This window comes from Procambarus clarkii, chromosome 33 (genome assembly GCF_040958095.1).
Source record: "Procambarus clarkii isolate CNS0578487 chromosome 33, FALCON_Pclarkii_2.0, whole genome shotgun sequence".
NCBI classification, from domain to species: domain Eukaryota; kingdom Metazoa; phylum Arthropoda; class Malacostraca; order Decapoda; family Cambaridae; genus Procambarus; species Procambarus clarkii.
Window position 1 is genome coordinate 18259273 of NC_091182.1, and position 23997 is coordinate 18283269.

Genomic DNA, 23997 nt, shown 5'->3' on the forward strand with positions numbered 1-23997 from the left:
AGAGCATCAGAGTTACGGGGCGTTAGGTAACGGGGCTCTCTTTCAGCTGGGCATCCAGCTGTGGTGAGGCTCCTCTTGATGATGTCGTTAACTTCACTGTGCCTCGAGTGCCATCCCCCTGTGCTTTGGCAGAGTAGGCCATGGTGGCCGTACTTGTCAGCCACCACCTCGCCGCAAATACACCTATATCTGGTGTGGATTGGGGCAGCAAGGCGAAGGGCCACAGCAATTCGGAGGGCGTGTGGTGTGAGACGCGTGCCAGTTGCCGACATTGGGGTTGCTAACAGGAAATCCCGTGCATGTGGGGCTGCTACTGCTGTAAGGCGAGCAATGTCGTGTTGTGTTGTTGCATCACCCAGGCACTCTGCAGCAACTTGGTCTACAATGGGGCCATCCCAGCTGGATTGCTTGTGGGCTTTTGGGGATGGTGGTTGAAGTGATGGGCCTGCACGAGAGGCCCACTCTGTGGCACAGCGTGTAAAATTGGGATCATGTACACCTGCCAGCTGATGTAAGTGGGCAGGTAGAATTTCCTTCACAAGGTCGTCAGATGCTGATAAGGAGGACAGGAAGGCTGGAACAGCGATTTGCGTTGCTGTTCGAACTCCGAGGCCCCCAAGTCTTACGGGAAGAGAGGCTTGTTTCCACTGTAGGTCATCAAGAGAGAGGCTAAGGGCTATTTCTAGCATTGATTTCAGTAACCGGTCATACTCACTTAGTTTTTGGCTGCTGTAAGATGGTGAACACCTCAGAAAGTAGGTTAACCTGGGGAGGGACAGACATCTGGTGATGAGGTAGAGTGCATCATGAGCATCAATATCCTCAATCCTCCCATCCATTCTCTTAAGGTCGGCGATTTTCTTATCAAGGACCTCATCGATGGCTTTCAACCCTAGGGGAGCTCCTAGGAGTGTGCTGTCTTCAGGTTTAGTTTTATGGATATTTGGCAGAAGACCCTCTATTCTCTCTACGATGTCCTGGTTGGAACATATTATTTCACATTTAGAAGGGTTCAGGGTGAGGCCTAAAACTGCACCTTGCTCCTGGATTTTTCTGATGTCCTCCAGGAGGGAGTCTTGGGAACCAGCTAGGGTACCATCGTCCAAGAACCAGATGTTAAGCTCGCTGGACAGGACCTCTGTGACTTGTTTGATGACTAAGCAGAAAAGTAGAGGAGCAAGGGGGTCACCCTGTTGGACGCCTTCTCGTGAGTCAATTTCATGTTCGCCAAAAAAGTAGCTTAAGGTCCATACTGTAACATGAATGTACAAAAGGGTAGAGGGAAGGGAAATGACTATGAACCGCACGGAGTACAGCATCCCTCCGCACCAAATTGAAGGCATTTTTTAAATCTAGCTTGATAAGGGCCTTTTCGTCTGTGATGTTGGCGATGAAGGCTCGAGCTGCATGGGCTGCCGCCTCACACCCTTGTGGAATGCCGAACCCGAGCTGTTTTGGCTTCAGCATGTTGGCCGCTGCATCACTAACTGTTCTTGCAGCTGCCTTTGCGACGAGACGCCGGAGAGAATTGCCCACAGCTATCGGCCTGATCCCTCCATCTTTTTTCTTTAGAGCACAGAGAGATGCTCCAAAAAAGATAGGTCTTATGGACGCTGGTATGTTGCCAGCTAGACATGTGTTGGTGAATCTGGTTAGTTCCACCAAGAGGTTCTTTGCAATGTCACCCAGTGCAGGGTTGAGCATTTGCTTGAGGTGGTTGGGTTTTAGTCCTGTGAACCCACCTGCTGATCCTGTTGGGAAGGACATGGCTGCTTTATGGACCACAGATTCAGCCACCCAGAGAGGTTCTGCTCCGGTAGCCCCCACTTGTACAATGTCGTCCTCACGCGGAGCCCTGGGTGGGTGTTTCTCCCTTAGGGCTTGAGCTGTTGCGGCATCTCTGTCGGCAATTGAGTCCTCACTGGTGATGACTCGTATTGCGCCAATAGTGTTTCCTTCTTCTATTTTCTTGGTGACTGATGTTCTGATTTTTGATGTCTTGGATATGGCACTGTTGCTCTTCCTGCCGTGGGTGTTTCTCGCACGAGTGGGAAGGCGCACCTGGTTGTCCTCCCTGGGAAAATCATTTATAGCTTTGATGACTAAGGCAGCTAAGATCTTGTCTCTCCTTGCAGGGGTGGCTAGACATATGTTGCCAAACAGTAGGAGGTTGTGCCATGCTTGGGTCGTTCCAGGAGAGTCGTTGACCTTTCTCAGGAGGGCAGATAATTTAGCTGCTGCATGGGGGCGGGTTGCTTTAGGGATGTGTTGCAAGGTTCTGGCTGATGTTGCTTTGATAGCTTCTAATAAGTTTTCTGTGGGAATGAAGGTCTGGGAGGTGTTTTGTCTTACGGGCGGTGTGGGCTGTTGACTGGTGTTCTCCCTGGGAGGGCGCCCAGAACCCAAACACCTGGCTCTGTTGTGGTAATGAAGGCGCACATTATCGTCACTCACCCGGATATAGCATACCCTGTCACACGTCTGACATCTACCTTGTCTACCCCTGCTTGATGGCTCATCTTGGCTTGGAGAAGCCTGGCTGTCTGTTGAGAGCTGCGACATGGGCGGGCGCTGGGCGGGCGCTGGGCGGGAGGGTGGACGGCGGGTGGAGACTGGAGGGTGGGCGGCGGTTGGAGGCTGGGGGGATAGTCAGCTGGCCGTGGCACTTACTACTCAGATGAGTGGTAATACATATACCACCTCTATACGAAGTGTGGGTATACACCCACTACACAATATGTGGGTATACATTGGGTGAGTGGGTGGCTTATACCCACATGGTAGCCTCCCGGGCCCTATGGGCGGGTGGCAAGGGGATATATATATATATATATATATATATATATATATATATATATATATATATATATATATATATATATATATATATATATATATATATATATGTCGTACCTAGTAGCCAGAACGCACTTCTCAGCCTATTATGCAAGGCCCGATTTGACAAATATGCCACGTTTTCATGAATTAATTGTTTTTCGACTACCTAACCAACCTAACCTAACCTAACCTAACTTTTTAAGCTACCTAACCTAACCTAACCTATAAAGATAGGTTAGGTTAGGTTAGGTAGGGTTGGTTAGGTTCGGTCATATATCTAAGTTAATTTTACCTCCAATAAAAAAGAATTGACCTCACACATAATGAAATGGGTAGCTTTATCATTTCATAAGAAAAAAATTTGAGAAAATATATTAATTCATGAAAACTTGGCTTATTAGGCAAATTGGGCCACGCATAGTAGGCTGAGAAGTGCGTTCTGGCTACTAGGTACGACATATATATATATATATATATATATATATATATATATATATATATATATATATATATATATATATATATATATATATATATATATATATATATATATATATATATATATATATATGTATATATATATATATATATAAATGAGTTTATATGAAATGATATGTATATATATATATATATATAAATGAGTTATATGAGTTTTCCCATATAACAGGAACCGATGAAAGAGCATCCGAGGTCCCACACTATCTCATCGCCTGGGAGAGGATTGGAATTTCTGGTTGGTTAAATACCCCAGAATTCCTACCTCTCTTATGGCTTTGAAGTATAGCGTAGTGGATACAGCATGCAACTGCCACCTTGTTGGCCAGTGTTCGAGTCTCCTGGTGGGTTGAGTGTCTAAAAAGTTATATATATGTATATATATATATATATATATATATATATATATATATATATATATATATATATATATATATATATATATATATATATATATATATATATATATATATATATATATATATATATATATATATATATATATATATATATATATATATATATATATATATATATATATATATATATATATATATATATATATATATATATATATATATATATATATATATATATATATATATATATATATATATATATATATATATATATATATATATATATATATATATATATATATATATATATATATATATATATATATATATATATATATATATATATATATATATATATATATATATATATATATATATATATATATATATATATATATATATATATATATATATATATATATATATATATATATATATATATATATATATATATATATATATATATATATATATATATATATATATATATATATATATATATATATATATATATATATATATATATATATATATATATATATATATAGGGGTATGGCCTCGTAACATAAAAAAAAGAGAAAAGCTGGAACTTTCGTCTGTGGTAAGGTAATGGGAAGACACACAAAACACAAGTAAATTTAACAATGAAATTTTAATTACGTTAGAAAAGCAAAACATGAATAAAATTGGGCATAAAAGTGTAACAGTCAAATCAATAAACAAAATAATAAGAATAATCACTGGCAAATGAAAAGTTACGTTAAGACAAGTGAATAATAAGCAAAGTAAATAAATGATGCAGGAATATTGGCTTCAAGCTGCCACCTCACTTAGTACACGTAAGCCAAGGCTTAGTCTACCAATGAGACGTGTCAACTGTGTGGAGCACGAGGATTTTCTGCCTTCCCTAGGTCGCTGTAGCTCAGACATCAGCTCGTGGTGGCGGGTGGTGGGGCAGTTGCGACGGGCACCAGCCAATCAGCGACGGGCAGGCGATGGACAAGCAGTTTGCCGGTTTAACGGTGGCGGAGGCGAGCAGGTGCGCCGGTGCTGGATACGTTTTGCTCTCTGGGCAAAACTTGTTGTTGTACTTGTTGGATATATCTTCTATATTATTTGTTAATGGGACGTACTCTGGAGGGAAGAGCAGGCTCAATCTCTCTTGAAAGAGATTACCGTCACAACTCTCCCCCGAAGCCTGCGGTTCTGGAAGAAGTACGTCGTTATGTGGTGGAGTAATAGGTGGAGTTGCTTCTGCTTCATAAACTCTGGAGAGGGCATCGGATATGATGTTGTCAGACCCCTGGTATAGCGGATCTCCAGGTTGAATTTCTGCAGTTATCAAGCCCATCGTAGAAGACGTTGAGTTGAGAAGTGGGCGTGCTGCAGGACGTGTAGGGTGGTGTGGTCCGTGTTGATGGTAGACCGAGCACTTTTCAGGTGTGGAGTAAAGTGCTGGAGCTTCAGGATGATGAAGAGTAGCTCCTTGCCAATTGTTCCGAAGTTCCTTGTAGCAGTAGTTGCTGACAGGTGTATTCTCCTCGCCTCGTTGCTGCATCACGACACCACCAACGCCGGTACCACTGGCGTCGACATGGAGGATGAAGGGCTTATCTGACGAGTTGAGAGTGGAATTAGAACATGGCAAAGGAGCACTATTATGGTCCTGAAAATGGTTGGGAATATCGGTATGGATTTTTGAATTAGAAAGCGCTGACTCCTTGTCAGTGCTTTCGGGAGGAGAAGCAGGGAAGGTCTCACTGTGGATGTATGGTTCTGTAAAAACAGAGCAGTTTAGCCTGACAGTGGGAGGAGTACCATTATATAGCTTCAGGAGGTTGACGTGGCACAGCTGGGTCTTCCGCCGCCTATCTGGAGTCTCTAGAACGTAGTTATGGTTGTTTCTGCACTCCTTGATGTGGTAGGGTCCTGAAAACCTGTTTTGTAAAGGAGAACCTGGGATAGGGAAGTAAGCGAGCACAAAGTCTCCCGGCTTAAATTTTCTTACTTTGCTGGTCTGGTCGTAATGAGTCTTCATCCTCTCCTGTGCTTTCAATAGATTATCTTGGGCAAAACTGCGGACTCTCTCTAGAATGTGTTGAAGGTTTTGAAGAAGCCGGGGCACATTCTGATGCTCACTGAAGGTGGCATCACGTAGAGAGTCTTTGAAAGCCTTGAGGGGAGTACGGCACTTACGGCCATAGAGCATCTCATAAGGAGATACTCTAGGGACTCATTGGGAAGACTTCTAAAGATATGCATTATCAGATCTATTTGCTTATCCCAATCCTTAGAGGTTTCACTACAAAACTTTTTCAGGAGTGCTTTAATAGTCTGATGACTACGCTCAAGAGAACCCTGTGAAGCAGGATGATAGGGGCTGGACAATACCTGTTTGATGTTGAACTCCTCCAGTGTCCTTTTGAAGAGATCACTGGTGAAGTTGGTACCACAGTCGCTCTGAACCTCCCTGGAAAATCCATACTGGGTGAAGATCTTCAATAAGTGCTTCACAACCGTAGCAGCCATAATGTTCTTCACTGGAACTGCTATGGGAAATCTGGTGGTAGGACACAGGATGGTTAAGATATAGGCGTTACCTGAACTGGTCCGAGGTAAAGGACCAACACAGTCTATAATAAGTCTGTGGAAAGGTTCCACAGGCACCTGTATGGGAATCAGTGGCGCTCTGGGAATAGAGATGTTCGGTTTACCTGCCATCTGACATGTATGACACTGTTTTACGTACTGTTTGACGCTATTTACCATACCTGGCCAGTAGTAGTCTTGACGAATTCCATGGTAAGTCTTGTTGAATCCGTAGTGGGAGAGTGCTCCGTGGCCCAGGTGTAGAATAGTGGGCCGCAGGCTGGCAGGAATCACAAGTTGTTTGATGTTGGCCCAATCGTCCTCCTCCTTCAGTTTACTGGGTCTATATCTGCGGTAGAGCAAGTCGTTCTCTAGGAAGAACCCAGGAATACTGTCGGGTTGAGTCTCAGCCTGGAAAAATAATGGTGTTAAGGTAAGATCTTCCCTCTGCAACTTACGGAACTCCAACTTGGCCAGATTCGGGGGTAGTTTCTGAGGGTCTTGAGGGACAGCGGTAGCAGTAGAGTCAGCTGGCTGTGGTCGTGCGGCTTGTGCACGGGTGGTCACTAGAACCGGAGGAGAAACTTCATCACTCTCTTGAACCTTTGCTGGAACATACTCGAATATAGGGTTATCTGGCACAGAGGTACACACCTGGGGTTTGTCCATGACGATCAGGTTGGTCGGTTGCAGGTCTTCTGCCAAGTCGTTGCTTAGGAGAAGTTGTACTCCAGGCATGGGAAAAGGCTTTTCCCTGACGGCGACTTGGACTTCTCCATTCACGAAGGGACAATCCAGGTGGACTCTGGCGAGAGGATAAGGAGTGGTAGCAGTGAGGTCAGTGATGTAGACAGTTTCTCCGGTGTAGGCGATGTTGGGCACAGCCGACTTCAAGATGATCGATTGAAGAGCCGCTGTGTCTCTCAAGATCTTCAATTTGAAACGTCCCTCCGGATTTGAACCGTTGGCAGAGACAGTTCCAGTATACAGGTGGTTACTGAAAAGAGAAAGATCATTAACATGAACACCAACATTCATCACAGGCTTACCGGACTTAGGAGGAGTTGGTTTGGGTTTTTGAGTGTCGGTGGTTCCTTTGTATTGAGACTTACCACATTTATCTATGGTATGTCCATAGAGTCTACAATACTTGCAGTACAATTGCGAGCCAGCTTGATCGGTACTCACTTTCTCGTTACTGTACCACGACTTCTTACTGGAGGATGGTTCTGGGGTCAGCCGGTGGATGAGGCTGTAAGTGTCAGCCGACTTAGCACACTTCAGGTAGTCGGTTTCTTCTTTATCTGCTAAATATAGACGGACAGGAGGCGGCACACGCCTCAAGAATTCTTCAACTAGCATCAGGTTAACGAGTTCTGTAAAAGTAGAGACATGTGCTGCTTCCATGTTCTGCTCGAATATGTCGTCCAACAGATGAGATGGCCCGGAAAGTGGAGTTGGAAATTCTGTTGGACGACATATTCGACCTCTAGACACAAAAGAAGGTCACTACCAAAGATACCTTACAAGCAGAACTTATTGCAGAAGGAGGAAAGAATCGAGGCAATTACAGAAGCACCATACTGTCCCCCGAGCTCAAAGCGGCAGCCAAAAGCCTTCGTGAGAACAAGGAGATAGTTGTCAGGAGAGGTGACAAGTCGCCAATATACGTCATTCTTAAAAAAGACGAATATCTGGCAAAAATGAACCTCATACTCTCTGACCAAACTAAATTCCAAAGGGTAACGAAGGACCCTACAGCCGAATTGAAAGCAAAGGTCAACAAACTAATCGAAACTGTGAACGCCAAGAAATCAGGACTCCACCTGCCAAAGATTATTGGGGAATATAAACCTGGATATGCGTATGGAAATGTCAAGACACACAAGCCTGGAAACCCACTTCGGCCAATCATTAGCCAGATACCCACACACACATACAGACTAGCGAAGCGACTCAACGGCCTGCTGACTCCTTATGTCTCTTGCGCCTTCAGCCTGAAGTCGCCAAAGGAATTTGTTGACTTACTGCAGGACACACGGCCACAGGAATAAGAGCCTCGTTGGACGTAGAATCGCTGTTCACCAACGTACCAGAGGACGAGACAATCGGGATGATAGCCGACAGAGTGTATCGTGATCCAGCCTGTACTCCTCTTGCCATACCAGAAAATATCCTAAGGAAACTACTCCAAGCTTGTACTAAAGAGGCACCCTTCTTGAGCCCGGATGGGCACATGTATAAGCAAGTAGATGGGGTCGCCATGGGTTCTCCCCTAGGTGTCCTGTTTGCAAACTTCTACATGGGTACCATCGAGCAAAAAGTCTTAGTCGACATGAACTTGAAACCGGCCATATACTGCAGGTATGTTGACGACATTTTTACACAGGTACCTGATGTCAGACAACTGCAGGAGCTGAAGGAGGCATTTGAGCAGAGTTCTGTGCTGCGTTTCACTTACGAGATGGAAAAGGATGGGAAGCTGCCCTTTCTAGATGTAACAGTCATGGAAAAGAGCGGAGGTTTCCACACTGCAGTCTACACTAAGGAAACGAACATAGGAATGTGCATAAATGCCAACAGCGACTGCCCAGACAGGTACAAGAGGAGTGTTGTTAACGCTTATGTCGACCGTGCTCTCAGCCACAGCTCAGAATGGAAGCAAGTCGACGAAGAACTCTGTAGGGTAAGGCAGGTCCTAGTCAACAACGGCTTCTCCAATGGTTTCGTCGAAGACATCATAAGAAGGAAAGTGAAACGCCATGCAACCTCTGAAGAGACAACTAACACAACACCTATACCCCCTATCAGACTATTTTACAGGAACTTCTTTTCCACAGCTCATAAAACGGAGGAAAGGGTCCTGAAAGATATTGTTAATAGAAACGTTATCCCTACAGACAAAAATCAGAGGATACAACTGACGATTTACTATAAAACCAGAAAAACGGCTAGCCTACTCATGAGAAACTCTCCAGACACAAAACAGAACGCTTTAAAAGAGACTAACGTCGTCTATGCATTCAAATGCCCTCTTGGGGACTGTAAGCTCCAAAAAACCCAGTATATAGGCAAGACAACAACATCTCTTTCTAGGCGTTTAACGATGCATAAGCAACAGAGCTCCATTAAGGAACATATAATCTCTTCCCACAACCAAACCATCGCCAGAGAAATCCTAGTAAACAACACAGAAATCATCGATAGATACAGCGATAGCAGGCGGCTTGACGTTTGCGAGGCACTACACATCAAGAAGTCAACACCAGCAATCAACAGCCAATTAATGCACAACTATATTCTACCCACCTCAAGACTCCGCTCCAATATAGAAGCATCAAGAAATATGGACCAATAGGCTTTCTACAATCACTTCTATTCAATACCCATTGTTTCGTGTTCTGTCTTGTGTTGATGAAATTAATACCTTATTAAATACCACCCCACCCCATCCACCCCACTCAAATGTAGATATAAACATATCGGAGATGTGTAAGTTCTATTCAGTTGTGTATGTTTAAACTAAAGTCTTTGAAAATGTAATAAGTTTTACGAAACGCGCTCAAGTGTCGCGTCAGACTAGAAATAAAAATGAATTTTGGAGAATTAATTTTTGAATTACCACCAACAGTGAAAAGAAATGTACGAAAGATTGAGAAAATTCGTGTTAGAATTATAAATCTTACTTTTTCGGTCATATTTAATAATATATGTCTACAGGAAAGACTGCTACCAAAATATACTAATATATATATATATATTTTCTACAAACACTTCTATTCAATATCCATTGTTTCGTGTTCTGTCTTGTGTTGATGAAATTAATACCCTATTAATACTCTTGTTCTGTCTTGTGTTGATGAAATTAATACCCTATTAATACTCTTGTTCTGTCTTGTGTTGATGAAATTAATACCCTATTAATGCCACATTTTGTTCTGTCTTGTGTTAATGCCACATCACCCCTTCCACCTCACTCAAATGTAGATGTAAAATCGGAGATGCGTAAGTTCTATTCAGTTGTGTATTTGTGAACTAAATTCTTTGAAAATGTAATAAGTTTTACGAAACGCGCTCGTGTCGCGTCAGACTAGAAATAAAAATGAATTTTGGAGAATTAATTTTTGAATTACCACCAACAGTGAAAAGAAATGTACGAAAGATTGAGAAAATTCGTGTTAGAATTATAAATCTTACTTTTTCAGTCATATTTAATAATATATGTCTACAGGAAAGACTGCTACCAAAATATACTAATATATATATATATATATATATATATATATATATATATATATATATATATATATATATATATATATATATATATATATATATATATATATATATATATATATATATATAAGGCACAACTCTCCTAAACACGAGAGTGAAGTATACAACTTTAGAACACTTTCCCACCAGGAGACTCGAACCCTAGCCAGCACAGAAGCCTTCCAGCAACTGGCATAACAGGTACGCCTTAACCCGCTCCACCACCTGCTCAGACCCTTAAAAGAGATGGTAATTTCGGAGTATTTATACACTCCAAAGATATACCACCTCCCAAGAGCACTAGAGCAAGTGAGGGGTCATTTGTATGTTTTTTCATCCAGTCCCTGTTAATATAGGAGAACACTGTGTCTATGCTTAAGGCACAACTCTCCTAAACACGAGAGTGAAGTATACAACTTTAGAACACTTTCCCACCAGGAGACTCGAACCCTAGCCAGCACAGAAGCCTTCCAGCAACTGGCATAACAGGTACGCCTTAACCCGCTCCACCACCTGCTCAGACCCTTAAAAGAGATGGTAATTTCGGAGTATTTATACACTCCAAAGATATACCACCTCCCAAGAGCACTAGAGCAAGTGAGGGGTCATTTGTACGTTTTTTCATCCAGTCCCTGTTAATATGGGAGAACACTGTGTCTATGCTTAAGGCACAACTCTCGTAAACATGAGAGTGAAGTATACAACTTTAGAACACTTTCCCACCAGGAGACTCGAACCCTAGCCAGCACAGAAGCCTTCCAGCAACTGGCATAACAGGTACGCCTTAACCCGCTCCACCACCTGCTCAGACCCTTAAAAGAGATGGTAATTTTGGAGTATTTATACACTCCAAAGATATACCACCTCCCAAGAGCACTAGAGCAAGTGAGGGGTCATTTGTACGTTTTTTCATCCAGTCCCTGTTAATATGGGAGAACACTGTGTCTATGCTTAAGGCACAACTCTCCTAAACACGAGAGTGAAGTATACAACTTTAGAGCACTTTCCCACCAGGAGACTCGAACCCTAGCCAGCACAGAAGCCTTCCAGCAACTGGCATAACAGGTACGCCTTAACCCGCTCTACCACCTGCTCAGACCCTTAAAAGAGATGGTAATTTCGGAGTATTTATACACTCCAAAGATATACCACCTCCCAAGAGCACTAGAGCAAGTGAGGGGTCATTTGTACGTTTTTTCATCCAGTCCCTGTTAATATGGGAGAACACTGTGTCTATGCTTAAGGCACAACTCTCCTAAACACGAGAGTGAAGTATACAACTTTAGAACACTTTCCCACCAGGAGACTCGAACCCTAGCCAGCACAGAAGCCTTCCAGCAACTGGCATAACAGGTACGCCTTAACCCGCTCCACTACCTGCTCAGACCCTTAAAAGAGATGGTAATTTCGGAGTATTTATACACTCCAAAGATATACCACCTCCCAAGAGCACTAGAGCAAGTGAGGGGTCATTTGTACGTTTTTTCATCCAGTCCCTGTTAATATGGGAGAACACTGTGTCTATGCTTAAGGCACAACTCTCCTAAACATGAGAGTGAAGTATACAACTTTAGAACACTTTCCCACCAGGAGACTCGAACCCTAGCCAGCACAGAAGCCTTCCAGCAACTGGCATAACAGGTACGCCTTAACCCACTCCACCACCTGCTCAGACCCTTAAAAGAGATGGTAATTTCGGAGTATTTATACACTCCAAAGATATACCACCTCCCAAGAGCACTAGAGCAAGTGAGGGGTCATTTGTACGTTTTTTCATCCAGTCCCTGTTAATATGGGAGAACACTGTGTCTATGCTTAAGGCACAACTCTCCTAAACACGAGAGTGAAGTATACAACTTTAGAACACTTTCCCACCAGGAGACTCGAACCCTAGCCAGCACAGAAGCCTTAAAGCAACTGGCATAACAGGTACGCCTTAACCCGCTCCACCACCTGCTCAGACCCTTAAAAGAGATGGTAATTTCGGAGTATTTATACACTCCAAAGATATACCACCTCCCAAGAGCACTAGAGCAAGTGAGGGGTCATTTGTACGTTTTTTCATCCAGTCCCTGTTAATATGGGAGAACACTGTGTCTATGCTTAAGGCACAACTCTCCTAAACACGAGAGTGAAGTATACAACTTTAGAACACTTTCCCACCAGGAGACTCGAACCCTAGCCAGCACAGAAGTCTTCCAGCAACTGGCCTTAACCCGCTCCACCACCTGCTCAGACTCTTAAAAGAGATGGTAATTTCGGAGTATTTATACACTCCAAAGATATACCACCTCCCAAGAGCACTAGAGCAAGTGAGGGGTCATTTGTACGTTTTTTCATCCAGTCCCTGTTAATATGGGAGAACACTGTGTCTATGCTTAAGGCACAACTCTCCTAAACACGAGAGTGAAGTATACAACTTTAGAGCACTTTCCCACCAGGAGACTCGAACCCTAGCCAGCACAGAAGCCTTCCAGCAACTGGCATAACAGGTACGCCTTAACCCGCTCCACTACCTGCTCAGACCCTTAAAAGAGATGGTAATTTCGGAGTATTTATACACTCCAAAGATATACCACCTCCCAAGAGCACTAGAGCAAGTGAGGGGTCATTTGTACGTTTTTTCATCCAGTCCCTGTTAATATGGGAGAACACTGTGTCTATGCTTAAGGCACAACTCTCCTAAACACGAGAGTGAAGTATACAACTTTAGAACACTTTCCCACCAGGAGACTCGAACCCTAGCCAGCACAGAAGCCTTAAAGCAACTGGCATAACAGGTACGCCTTAACCCGCTCCACCACCTGCTCAGACCCTTAAAAGAGATGGTAATTTCGGAGTATTTATACACTCCAAAGATATACCACCTCCCAAGAGCACTAGAGCAAGTGAGGGGTCATTTGTACGTTTTTTCATCCAGTCCCTGTTAATATGGGAGAACACTGTGTCTATGCTTAAGGCACAACTCTCCTAAACACGAGAGTGAAGTATACAACTTTAGAACACTTTCCCACCAGGAGACTCGAACCCTAGCCAGCACAGAAGCCTTAAAGCAACTGGCATAACAGGTACGCCTTAACCCGCTCCACCACCTGCTCAGACCCTTAAAAGAGATGGTAATTTCGGAGTATTTATACACTCCAAAGATATACCACCTCCCAAGAGCACTAGAGCAAGTGAGGGGTCATTTGTACGTTTTTTCATCCAGTCCCTGTTAATATGGGAGAACACTGTGTCTATGCTTAAGGCACAACTCTCCTAAACACGAGAGTGAAGTATACAACTTTAGAACACTTTCCCACCAGGAGACTCGAACCCTAGCCAGCACAGAAGTCTTCCAGCAACTGGCCTTAACCCGCTCCACCACCTGCTCAGACTCTTAAAAGAGATGGTAATTTCGGAGTATTTATACACTCCAAAGATATACCACCTCCCAAGAGCACTAGAGCAAGTGAGGGGTCATTTGTACGTTTTTTCATCCAGTCCCTGTTAATATGGGAGAACACTGTGTCTATGCTTAAGGCACAACTCTCCTAAACACGAGAGTGAAGTATACAACTTTAGAACACTTTCCCACCAGGAGACTCGAACCCTAGCCAGCACAGAAGCCTTCCAGCAACTGGCATAACAGGTACGCCTTAACCCGCTCCACCACCTGCTCAGACCCTTAAAAGAGATGGTAATTTCGGAGTATTTATACACTCCAAAGATATACCACCTCCCAAGAGCACTAGAGCAAGTGAGGGGTCATTTGTACGTTTTTTCATCCAGTCCCTGTTAATATGGGAGAACACTGTGTCTATGCTTAAGGCACAACTCTCCTAAACATGAGAGTGAAGTATACAACTTTAGAACACTTTCCCACCAGGAGACTCGAACCCTAGCCAGCACAGAAGCCTTCCAGCAACTGGCATAACAGGTACGCCTTAACCCGCTCCACCACCTGCTCAGACCCTTAAAAGAGATGGTAATTTCGGAGTATTTATACAGTCCAAAGATATACCACCTCCCAAGAGCACTAGAGCAAGTGAGGGGTCATTTGTACGTTTTTTCATCCAGTCCCTGTTAATATGGGAGAACACTGTGTCTATGCTTAAGGCACAACTCTCCTAAACACGAGAGTGAAGTATACAACTTTAGAACACTTTCCCACCAGGAGACTCGAACCCTAGCCAGCACAGAAGCCTTAAAGCAACTGGCATAACAGGTACGCCTTAACCCGCTCCACCACCTGCTCAGACCCTTAAAAGAGATGGTAATTTCGGAGTATTTATACACTCCAAAGATATACCACCTCCCAAGAGCACTAGAGCAAGTGAGGGGTCATTTGTACGTTTTTTCATCCAGTCCCTGTTAATATGGGAGAACACTGTGTCTATGCTTAAGGCACAACTCTCCTAAACACGAGAGTGAAGTATACAACTTTAGAACACTTTCCCACCAGGAGACTCGAACCCTAGCCAGCACAGAAGTCTTCCAGCAACTGGCCTTAACCCGCTCCACCACCTGCTCAGACTCTTAAAAGAGATGGTAATTTCGGAGTATTTATACACTCCAAAGATATACCACCTCCCAAGAGCACTAGAGCAAGTGAGGGGTCATTTGTACGTTTTTTCATCCAGTCCCTGTTAATATGGGAGAACACTGTGTCTATGCTTAAGGCACAACTCTCCTAAACACGAGAGTGAAGTATACAACTTTAGAACACTTTCCCACCAGGAAACTCGAACCCTAGCCAGCACAGAAGCCTTCCAGCAACTGGCATAACAGGTACGCCTTAACCCGCTCCACCACCTGCTCAGACCCTTAAAAGAGATGGTAATTTCGGAGTATTTATACACTCCAAAGATATACCACCTCCCAAGAGCACTAGAGCAAGTGAGGGGTCATTTGTACGTTTTTTCATCCAGTCCCTGTTAATATGGGAGAACACTGTGTCTATGCTTAAGGCACAACTCTCCTAAACACGAGAGTGAAGTATGTCAAGAGACATACCAGAAAATGTCTTGACATACCAGAAAAAATTCTGAGGAAACTACTCCAAGCTTGTACTAAAGAGGCACCCTTCTTGAGCCCGGATGGGCACATCTATAAGCAAGTAGATGGGGTCGCCATGGGTTCTCCCCTAGGTGTCCTGTTTGCAAACTTCTACATGGGTACCATCGAGCAAAAAGTCTTAGTCGACTTGAACTTGAAACCGGCCATATACTGCAGGTATGTTGACGACATTTTTACACAGGTACCTGATGTCAGACATCTGCAGGAGCTGAAGGAGGCATTTGAGCAGAGTTCCGTGCTGCGTTTCACTTACGAGATGGAAAAGGATGGGAAGCTGCCCTTTCTAGATGTAACAGTCATGGAAAAGGGCGGAGGTTTCCACACTGCAGTCTACACTAAGGAAACAAACATAGGAATGTGCCTAAATGCCAACAGCGACTGCCCAGACAGGTACAAGAGGAGTGTTGTTAACGCATATCCCAGCAAACACAAATCATCTACACAACGTTCGCCTATCTCTTCCCATAGGTGTGGGAATGATTTGCATTGAGAATGGTGCAGGAGAGCCTTTGAGAAACTTTTACTCAAAAAATCCAAACACAAAGGTTTAATTATAAATTGTTTTTCTACAATTATTTTCTTCCAAATGTAAAACAAATAGGTTTTACATGTTTAAATATAAAATTTATGGTGTTTTTTTGTAAAATTCATTAATAAATTGTGAATGATATATATTGGCTGAGTGAAACCTTTAAAATCCATTTAGTTATAATATGAACAGAAAAAAGTAGTTTTCCAAGTTTTCTAAAAATCTCTCTTTTTAACACAATTTGACTCCTTATGCATTCCACTAAACACTAATATCATGTTTAAATATATAATTTATGTATTATTCCCTAAGATAATTTATATAAATTATAAAAGTTGCTGGAAAGTGGTGAGAAAGAATCTGAAAACGTTTTGTTGTCTTATATTGGCGTGTTCTTATTAACTAGAGTGAGTAAGAGTGAGCGAGAGTGGGTAAGAGTGAGTAAGAGTGACTGAAGGTGAGTGAGAGTGCCAGAGAGTGTGTAAGTGTGAGTAAGAGTGACTGAGAGTGAGTAAGAGTGACAGAGTAAGAGTGAGAGTAAGGGTGACAGAATGAGTAAGAGTGAGAGTAAAGTGATTGAGAGTAAGGGTGAGTATGAGAGTAAGAGTGATTGAGAGTTAGAGTGAGAGTAAGAGTGATTGAGAGTTAGTGAGAGTAAGAGTGATTGAGAGTAAGAGTGATTGAGAGTAAGAGTGATTGAGAGTAAGAGTGATTGGGAGTAAGAGTGATTGAGAGTAAGAGTGATTGGGAGTAAGAGTGATTGGGAGTAGGAGTTAGAGTGAGAGTAGGAGTAAGAATGAGAATAAGAGTGATTGAGAGTAAGAGTGAGTAAGAGTAAGAATGAGAGTAAGAGTGATTGAGAGTAAGAGTGATTGAGAGTAAGAGTGATTGAGAGTAAGAGTGATTGGGAGTAAGAGTGATTGGGAGTAAGAGTAAGAGTGAGAGTAAGAGTAAGAATGAGAGTAGGAGTGATTGAGAGTAGGAGTGATTGGGAGTAGGAGTGATTGGGAGTAAGAGTAATTGAGAGTAAGAGTAATTGAGAGTAAGAGTATGAGAGTAAGAGTGAGTATGAATGGGTAAGGGTGACTGAGAGTGAGTAAGAGTGACAGAGTAAGAATGACAGAGTAAGAGTGATAGAGAGTAAGAGTGACAGAGAGTAAGAGTGACAGAGAGTAAGAGTGACAGAGAGTAAGAGTGACAGAGAGTAAGAGTGACAGAGAGTAAGAGTGACAGAGAGTAAGAGTGACAGAGTAAGAGTGAGTATGAGAGTGAGTAAGGATGACTGAGAGAAAGAGTGAGTAATAGTGCGTAAGAGTGATTGAGAGTTAGAGTGAGAGTAAGAGTGATTGAGAGTTAGTGAGAGTAAGAGTGATTGAGAGTAAGAGTGATTGAGAGTAAAAGTGATTGAGAGTAAGAGTGATTGAGAGTAAGAGTGATTGGGAGTATGAGTGATTGAGAGTAAGAGTGATTGGGAGTAAGAGTGATTGGGAGTAGGAGTAAGAATGAGAATAAGAGTGATTGAGAGTAAGAGTGAGTAAGAGTAAGAATGAGAGCAAGAGTGATTGAGAGTAAGAGTGATTGAGAGTAAGAGTGAGAGTAAGAGTGATTGGGAGTAAGAGTGATTGAGAGTAAGAGTGATTGGGAGTAAGAGTGATTGGGAGTAGGAGTAAGAATGAGAATAAGAGTGATTGAGAGTAAGAGTGAGTAAGAGACAGAATGAGAGTAAGAGTGATTGAGAGTAACAGTGATTGAGAGTAAGAGTGATTGAGAGTAGGAGTGATTGGGAGTAAGAGTGATTGGGAGTAAGAGTAAGAGTGAGAGTAAGAGTAAGAATGAGAATAAGAGTGATTGAGAGTAAGAGTGATTGGGAGTAAGAGTAAGAGTAAGAATGAGAGTAGGAGTGATTGAGAGTAGGAGTGATTGGGAGTAGGAGTGATTGGGAGTAAGAGTGATTGAGAGTAAGAGTAATTGAGAGTAAGAGTATGAGAGTAAGAGTGAGAGAGTGAGTATGAATGGGTAAGGGTGACTGAGAGTGAGTAAGAATGACAGAGTAACAGTGACAGAGAGTAAGAGTGACAGAGAGTAAGAGTGACAGAGAGTAAGAGTGACAGAGTAAGAGTGACAGAGAGTAAGAGTGACAGAGAGTAAGAGTGACAGAGTAAGAGTGACAGAGAGTAAGAGTGACAGAGTAAGAGTGACAGAGAGTAAGAGTGACAGAGAGTAAGAGTGACAGAGTAAGAGTGACAGAGAGTAAGAGTGACAGAGTAAGAGTGACAGAGAGTAAGAGTGACAGAGAGTAAGAGTGACAGAGAGTAAGAGTGACAGAGAGTAAGAGTGACAGAGAGTAAGAGTGACAGAGAGTAAGAGTGACAGAGAGTAAGAGTGACAGAGTAAGAGAGTGAGAGTGATTATGAGAGAGTTAAGAGTGTGAGGTGTGTGAGTGTAGCAGGCCAGGGAGGCAGGATGTGTGGTCACAGGCGAGGCCTAGGCCTCGTGATCTCTAATGTTGGTTTTTATATGTATGTTGGATTTTTTGTCCTGTTTCAAATTATAATTATTTAGCAGGAATGTAATAAGATATTGCACAGTATTAATGTGACAATAATATATGCATTATTTCCTTCATAATCAAACTTGTTGTTCAAAGATAATATACAATCTTTGAAGGAAACATTTTGAGAGCGCGAGCTGGCAACACTGGGCTGGGGGGTGAGAGAGACATATGGTTAGTTGTTCTCAGACCTTCAATGGTGAGGGGTGTGTCCCAGCTGGCCGCCACCAGCCGCCACCCGCCGCCCACCACCAGCCGCCACCCGCCACCCACCACCACCCACCACCAGCCGCCACCCACCACCAGCCGCCACCTGCCGCCACCAGCCGCCACCCGCCACCCACCACCACCCACCACCACCCGCCACCCGCCACCACCCACCACCAGCCGCCACCCGCCGCCACCCGCCACCCACCACCCGCCGCCACCCGCCACCACCCACCACCAGCCGCCACCCACCACCAGCCGCCACCCGCCGCCACCCGCCGCCACCCGCCGCCACCCGCCACCACCCGCCACCCACCACCCGCCGCCACCCGCCACCCACCACCAGCCGCCACCCGCCGCCACCCGCCACCAGCCGCCACCCACCACCAGCCGCCACCCGCCACCACCCACCACCAGCCGCCACCTGCCACCACCCACCACCAGCCGCCACCCGCCACCCGCCACCACCCACCACCAGCCGCCACCCGCCACCACCCACCACCAGCCGCCACCCGCCACCACCCACCACCAGCCGCCACCCGCCACCAGCCACCGCCACCCACCACCCGCCGCCACCACCCACCACCCGCCGCCACCCGCCCCCCACCACCAGCCGCCACCCGCCACCACCCACCACCAGCCGCCACCACCCACCACCAGCCGCCACCCGCCACCACCCGCCACCAGCCGCCACCCGCCACCAGCCACCGCCACCCACCACCGCCACTCACCACCCGCCGCCACCACCCACCACCAGCCGCCACCAGCCACCGCCACCCACCACCGCCACCCACCACCGCCACCCACCACCGCCACCCGCCGCCACCACCCACCACCACCACCCACCACCACCAGCCGCCGCCGCCACCACCACCGCCGCCACCACCCATCACCGCCGCCGCCACCACCACCCACCACCACCGCCGCCGCCACCACCCATCACCGCCGCCGCCACCACCACCCACCACCACCGCCGCCGCCACCACCCATCACCGCCGCCGCCGCCACCACCCACCACCAGCCGCCACCCGCCACCACCAGCCGCCACCGCCACCACCCACCACCAGCCGCCACCACCCACCACCCGCCGCCACCCGCCACCACCCGCCACCCGCCACCGCCACTCGCTACCACCCACCACCAGCCGCCACCAGCCACCGCCACCCACCACCGCCACCCGCCGCCGCCACCACCACCACCCACCACCACCAGCCGCCGCCGCCGCCACCACCACCACCCACCACCACCGCCGCCACCACCCATCACCGCCGCCGCCACCACCACCCACCACCACCGCCGCCGCCACCACCCATCACCGCCGCCGCCGCCACCCATCACCGCCGCCGCCGCCACCACCGACCACCAGCCGCCACCCGCCACCACCCACCGCCAGCCGCCACCAGCCCCCCCCCACCGCCGATCGTCACCACCCACCACAGCCGCCGCCGCCCGCCACCGCCCGCCACCCGCCACCGCCCGCCACCACCCACCACAGCCGCCACCACCCGCCGCCACCACCCGCCGCCACCACCCACCACCACCAGCCGCCGCCGCCGCCACCCACCACCCACGACCACCACCAGCCGCCGCCGCCACCACCACCCACCACCACCGCCGCCACCACCCACCACCACCAGCCGCCGCCGCCACCACCACCGCCGCCACCACCACCCACCACCACCGCCGCCGCCACCACCCACCACCGCCAGCCGCCACCACTCATCACAGACGCCGCCACCACCGCCAGTGTCCGCCACCGCCGCCACTGTCCGCCACTGCCGCCACTGTCCGCCACCGCCGCCACTGTCCGCCACTGTCCGCCACCGCCACCACTGTCTGCCACCGCCACCACTGTCCGCCCGCCGCCACCACTGTCCGCCCGCCGCCACCACTGTCCGCCCGCCGCCACCACTGTCCGCCCGCCGCCACCACTGTCCGCCCGCCGCCTCCACTGTCCGCCCGCCGCCACCACTGTCCGCCTGCCGCCGCCACTGTTCGCCCGCCGCCGCCACTGTCCGCCCGCCGCCGCCACTGTCCGCCCGCCGCCGCCACTGTCCGCCCGCCGCCACTGTCCACCACCGCCACCAAAGCCGCCACGGTCCGCCCGCCGCCACAGCCACCACTGTCCGCCCGCCGCCACTGTCCGCCCGCCGCTACTATCCGCCACCGCCGCCACTGTCCGCCCGCCGCCACTATCCGCCACCGCCGCCACTGTCCGCCCGACGCCACTGTCCGCCCGCCGCCACTATCCGCCACCGCCGCCACTGTCCGCCCGCCGCCACTGTCCGCCCGCTTCCACTATCCGCCACCGCCACCACTGTCCGCCACCGCCACCACTGTCTGCCACCGCCACCACTGTCCGCCCGCCGCCACCACTGTCCACCCGCCGCCACCACTGTCCGCCCGCCGCCACCACTGTCCGCCCGCCGCCTCCACTGTCCGCCCGCCGCCACCACTGTCCGCCCGCCGCCGCCACTGTCCGCCCGCCGCCGCCACTGTCCGCCCGCCGCCGCCACTGTCCGCCCGCCGCCGCCACTGTCCGCCCGCCGCCACTGTCCACCACCGCCGCCGCCACTGTCCACCACCGCCGCCAAAGCCGCCACGGTCCGCCCGCCGCCACTATCCGCCACAGCCACCACTGTCCGCCCGCCGCCACTGTCCGCCCGCCGCCAATATCCGCCACCGCTGCCACTGTCCGCCCGCCGCCACCACTGTCCGCCCGCCGCCGCCACTGTCCGCCCGCCGCCGCCACTGTCCGCCCGCCGCCACTGTCCACCACCGCCGCCGCCACTGTCCACCACCGCCGCCAAAGCCGCCACGGTCCGCCCGCCGCCACTATCCGCCACAGCCGCCACTATCCGCCACCGCCGCCACTGTCCGCCGCCGCCACTATCCGCCACTGTCCGCCCGCCGCCACTATCCGCCACCGCCACCACTGTCCGCCCGCCGCCACTGTCCGCCCGCCGCCGCCACTGTCCGCCCGCCGCCACTGTCCGCCCGCCGCCGCCACTGTCCGCCCGCCGCCACTGTCCGCCCGCCGCCACTATCCGCCACCGCCGCCACTGTCCGCCACAGCCGCCACTCTCCGCCGTACAGCCTCCCCTCTCTCCGTTAGTAAATAATTATAATTGTTAGTAAATAATAAAAGAAATATAAATTATTAGATTTTTTTTACCCTTCAATTGGTTTTAATATTTAAATTGAAAATAATAATATAATATAAAATATAATAAAAATAATATAACATAAAATATAATTTAATTTCAAGAAATTTAACTTTAAAACACAAAGATGTGAAAAGGGTTCAGATTATTGGCTCAAACCTTTCATAAGAGATTCATATTGGTGTATGAATGGATTATGAATGACTCATGTTAGGAGTGTAAAGTTGCCACAACATCTCAAATTAGTGTTAGATACATATGTCTTGGTTATAAGTTTTGGAAACCTATTTAAGTCCACACACAATATCGTATCTGATACGATAAAACAAACGTTTCCAATACTTTCAAATACTTTCCAGATATGTTGTGGCAACCTAAAATTGTTTGCTGGGATGTCGACCGTGCTCTCAGCCACAGCTCAGAATGGAAGCAAGTCGACGAAGTACTCTGTAGGGTAAGGCAGGTCCTAGTCAATAACGGCTTCTCCAATGGTTTCGTCGAAGACATCATAAGAAGGAAAGTGAAAAGCCATGCAACCTCTGAAGAGACAACTAACACAACACCTATACCCCCTATTAGACTATTTTACAGGAACTTCTTTTCCACGGCTCATAAAACGGAGGAAAGGGTCCTGAAAGATATTGTTAATAGAAACGTTATCCCTACAGACAAAAATCAGAGGATACAACTGACGATTTACTATAAAACCAGAAAAACGGCCAGCCTACTCATGAGAAACTCTCCAGACACAAAACAGAACGCTTTAAAAGAGACTAACGTCGTCTATGCCTTCAAATGCCCACTTGGGGACTGTAAGCTCCAAAAAACCCAGTATATAGGCAAGACAACAACATCTCTTTCTAGGCGTTTAACAATGCATAAGCAACAGGGCTCCATTAAGGAACACATAATCTCTTCCCACAACCAAACCATCGCCAGAGAAATCCTAGTAAACAACACAGAAATCACCGATAGATACAGCGATAGCAGGCGGCTTGACGTTTGCGAGGCACTACACATCAAGAAGTCAACACCAGCAATCAACAGCCAATTATTGCACAACTATATTCTACCCACCTCAAGACTCCGCTCCAATATAGAAGCATCAAGAAATATGGACCAATAGGCTTTCTACAAACACTTCTATTCAATATCCATTGTTTCGTGTTCTGTCTTGTGTTGATGAAATTAATACCCTATTAATACCCTTGATCTGTCTTGTGTTGATGAAATTAATACCCTATTAATACCACATTTTGTTCTGTCTTGTGTTAATGCCACATCACCCCTTCCACCTCACTCAAATGTAGATATAAAATCGGAGATACGTAAGTTCTATTCAGTTGTGTATTTGTGAACTAGAGTCTTTGAAAATGTAATAAGTTTTACGAAACGCGCCCGTGTCACGTCAGACTAGAAATAAAAATGAATTTTGGAGAATTGATTTTTGATTTACCTCCAACAGTGAAGCGTAATGTACGAAAGATTGAGAAAATTCGTGTTAGAATTATTTATCTTACTTTTTCGGTCAGATTTAATAATATATATATATATATATATATATATATATATATATATATATATATATATATATATATATATATATATATATATATATATATATATATATATATATATATATATATATATTGGTATATTTTAGGAGTGTGCCTAAAATATATATTCGTGCTTATAAATATATATCAAGATATTCGTCTTGACGAATATCTGGCGAAAATGAACATCATACTCTCTGACCAAACTAAGTTCCAAAGGGTAACGAAGGACACTACAGCCGAATTAAAAGCAAAGGTCAACAAACTGATCGAAACTGTGAACGCCAAGAAATCCGGACTCCACCTGCCAAAGATCATTGGGGAATATAAACCTGGATATGCATATGGAAATGTCAAGACACACAAGCCTGGAAAC